The sequence below is a fragment of the Puma concolor genome, chromosome B1, assembly GCF_028749965.1.
Source record: "Puma concolor isolate L17-30 chromosome B1, mPumCon1.1.hap2, whole genome shotgun sequence".
NCBI classification, from domain to species: Eukaryota; Metazoa; Chordata; class Mammalia; order Carnivora; family Felidae; genus Puma; species Puma concolor.
Genome location: NC_141670.1, coordinates 70,135,056 through 70,139,214, shown reverse-complemented (window position 1 = coordinate 70,139,214; position 4,159 = coordinate 70,135,056). Strand labels below are relative to the sequence as shown.

At 41.9% G+C, this 4,159-nt stretch overlaps 1 pseudogene; it reads left to right on the top strand.

The window, feature by feature from the left end:
• The first annotated feature begins 1,349 nt into the window (after positions 1 to 1,349).
• LOC112858859 (2-iminobutanoate/2-iminopropanoate deaminase pseudogene) lies at positions 1,350 to 1,776 on the top strand (annotated as a pseudogene).
• The last annotated feature ends 2,383 nt before the right edge of the window (positions 1,777 to 4,159 follow it).

Sequence of the window (4,159 nt, the reverse complement as noted above, 5' to 3'; positions counted from 1 at the left end):
AAAATTTGTGTGGAACACAAGACCTTGAATAGCCAAAGCAATCCTGAAAAAAGAAAAGCAAAGCTGGAAACATCCCAATTCTGGACTTCAAGCTGTATTACAAAGCTGTAGTCATCCAAACAATATGGTACTGACACAAAACCGACACATAGATCAATGGAATAGAATAGAAAACTCAGAAATGGACCCACAAGTATATGGTCAATTCATCTTCGACAAAGCAGGAAAGAATATCCAATGGAAAAAAAGTTTCTTCAACAAAAGTTGTTGGGAAAACTGGACAACAACATGCAGAAGAATGAAGGTGGACCACTTTCTTACACCATATATAAAAATAAATTCCAAGTGGATAAAAGACTTAAATGTGAGATAGGAAATCATCAAAATCCTAGAGAAGAACACAGGCAGCAACCTCTGACCTTGGCCACAGCAACATCTTACTAGACATATCTTTGGAGGCAAGGGAAACAAAAGCAAAACTGAGCTGAGACCTCATCAAGATAAAAACTTCTGCACAGCAAAGGAAACAATCAATAAAATTAAAAGGCAGCCTACAGGATGGAAGAAATATTTGCAAATGATATATCTGATAAAGGGTTTGTATACAAAATTTATAAGGAACTTATCAAAGTCAACACCCGAGAAACAAACAATCCAGTGAAGAAATGGGCAGGACATGAATAGACATTTTTCCAAAGAAGACATCTAGATGGCTAACAGACACATGAAAAGATGCTCAACATCACTCATCATCAGGGAAATACAAATCTAAACCACAATGAGATACTACCTCACACCTGTCAGAATGGTTAAAATGAACAATTCAGGAAACAACAGATGTTGGTGAGGATGCAGTCTCTTGCCATGTTGGTGGGAATGCAAACTGGTACAGCCACTCTGGAAAACAGTATGGAGTCTCCTCAAAAAGTTAAAAAAAGAACTACCCTATGATGAATCGTTAAAGAAAATGTGATATGTGATTATATATATATATATATATATATATATATATATATATATATAAAATAATGGAATGGAATATTATTCAGCCATCAAAAAGAATGAAATCTTGCCATATGCAAATGACATAGATGGAAATAGAGAGTGTTATGCTAAGTGAAATAAGTCAGTCTGAGAAAGACAAATACCATATGATTTCACTCATATATCGAATTTAAGAAAGAAAAGAGACGAATATAAGGGAAGGGAAGGAAAAATAAGATAACAGAGTGGGAGGAAAAACATAAGTGACTCTTAACTAAGAGAACAAAAGCAATAGTCTTCTGGTTAGTCAGGTGAGATGCTATGAGAGACAGTGTACGGGACTGTTCTCTTGGAGGGACAGCAAGATGGCAGTGTTGGCCACGGTGTCTTTGATCAGAAAGGTGATCAGCATTGCGAAAGCCCCAGGAGCTGTTGGTCCCTGCAGTCAAGCTTTGTTAGTCAACAGTACTATTTACATTTCAGGACAGGTAGGCATGAACCTTCCAGTGGACAGCTGGTGCTAGGAGGGATGGCAGAAGAAACCAAACAAGCCCTTGTCAACATGGGTGAAATTCTGAAAGCTGCAGGTTGTGATTTCACTAAAATGTAAAGACAACTGTTTTGTGGGCTGACACAAATGGCTTCAAAACTGTCAATGAAACCCACAAGCAACATTTCAAGAGTAGCTTTCCTGCTAGAGCCACTTACCAGGTTGCTGTTCTGCCAAAGGAGGCCGTGTGGAGACTGAAGCCAGTGGCTGTCCAAGGACCTCTCACAACAGCATCGCTGTAAGTGGGTCCAGCATTATTTAGTCTGGAATTGTAATAATGGTTTTAAATTAACATCTTGATTTTTACAGCTGATGTTGGAAAGTGCACGTCTGACTAAAACATTTGAAGTTATTGTGGAAATACCCTAGAATAAGGGGGATTGAGCATGAATTGAAGATCAGAGGACAAATCCTGTTACCGGTGTTATAAACCACCCTTAAGCACACTCATATGACTGCGTATGGGAAAAGAGACACTCATTACATACTTACTCTCATAAATAATAGTAAAGGGAAATAACGTGCAGGAGAGATGAGTTACTATTCCTGATAAATAATAAAGCGCACACCTCATTCAATTAAATTCTATTAATTTAATGATGTGAAATACTTAGTTCTCACATCAGCTATCTACTTCTGCTTTCACTTGAGTAAAATTGAAGTACTGGAGTTTGAGTGGTAGAAGTAAAGAAGACAAAAGCGGACCAAAATTTTAAGAGATAATATTTTTTCTAATGGAAATAAAATAAACATGCAGTTTTGAATGAATGAATGAATGAATAAAAACAATAGTCTTCTATTTCTGGCCAAGATGAAATAGCAGATCAGATTTATCCTCCTGCCTAAAGCAACCAAGAATACTAAATGAAGTTGTTTGGAACAACGATTTTAAAGACACCGAGCATCAGACAGTGAAGGGCAGTGATCCCTAAGAGATAATAAACATCCTTGGGGCTGTCCCAGTTTACTGCTTTAAGAGTTTCCAGACCCCAGTGCAGGAAGGCACAACCTGAGGGCAAGGTCTCCTTGAGTTGAGGAGAAGCAAGCAAGATTCTGGGGAGATGAAGGAGGCTAGAACTGGCCATGTAGAGGGTTAAAGAAATCTTCTCACTGAAGAGAGAAATCTGGGAATGTGCAGATGGTTCTCTTTAAGTACTCAGCCAAGTACTGATCAGCACCTGTAGGTGAGCAAACAATCTGAAGCCAGAAAAAGAACCACCTGGAAGGATTAAAGACAACAGCACTCAAGGCACTCACAGACCTGGAACAGTGTCTGCTCCCACCAGCCAGAGAGGAAAACTTCCTAATTCATGGGGCATCAGATGGGATTTGACTATATGGGGCATCATATAGCCTTTGACTATATGCTCCACTGGTCCTGCGAGACCTGAAAGAATCAAATACACATATCAGGGTTTAATTGGAGAACCAGGACCACAGTGACTAATATGGAGTGAGGGGTTCCTTATAGGGTTTAAACTTAATTGTCGGAGAAGCTGGGGAAGGAAAACTCCGGAAGGGGGTAGCTGGAGAACCCGAGAAACATCTCTAAGCCGGAACCACACGGAGAGCTGGTGCAGAAGTCTATGCAAAGCTGCTGTGTCTGTAGCCGCCTGCTGGCCAGGCGGAGAGTGTTGTAGGTCAGCTGGATCAGAGGGAGGGAACAGGTCGCGCTGCAGAGTGGAAGCAATCAGGGAAAAACTAGAACCCACGAAGACCAGCCAGAATTCACAAAGACAAAATAAAACCGACAAGGACAAGCAGGAATATGCGTCTTTTCCCATGACACCTCCAGAGACCGGCACCCGCGGGGCTGCCCAAGTGCCTGGCCCAGGACTTGGAGAGGCGGCAGGAGGAGCAGCAGCAAAGTCAAATGCAGCTGCACACCGAGCTGCAGCTGTAGTGCAAGCCTCAGCGCTGCCCCAGCCCAAGGAGGTGGATTACAGATCAGCCGCCACATGCACGAGCTGCAGCGGCACTGCAACCCTGCAAGAGTCGCTGGTGTCACTGTCGTTGCTTCCTCTACCTTCCAAATTACTGCACACATTTCTCCTGTGCCCAGTCCGCACCCAGAATCATACGGGAAACGCGATGCCAGCGTCATTTTTTTTTCTCACGGACACAACTCATTCTATCTTATTTCTCGTATCTGTAATAGCAAATTCTTGTTTGGTCTCCTTTCCTATCCTAACATCCCCCAAATCCTCTAAGTTAATGCTTCTAATGCACAGGTAAGAATCACCTGGGAATCTTCTTAAAAAGTATATTCCAATACAGTAGGTCCAGGATGGGGCCTGCGATTCTGATGTCTGACATGCCATGTCTTTACCCAATGAGAACCCCCGCAAGTGAAAATGCCGTGGTGGCAGTTTTCAAACTGTGTTCCATGGGGCCCCAGGTTCCTCACAGATGCTGATAGCGCACAGGTTGGTGGGGAAAGGTCGGGTTTGCCCTATGCATCACCCTAGGCTGCTCTGCTTTTGTCTGTTTTATATATTGGAACCTCATGTAAAATCTCATTTGTGGAAAAATATACATGATTTCCCTGGTTTAATATCAGTAACAACAACAAAACCTAAAAATCATTTGAACTGGAAGGTTCGTGAACCTAACTGCAAAACTCTC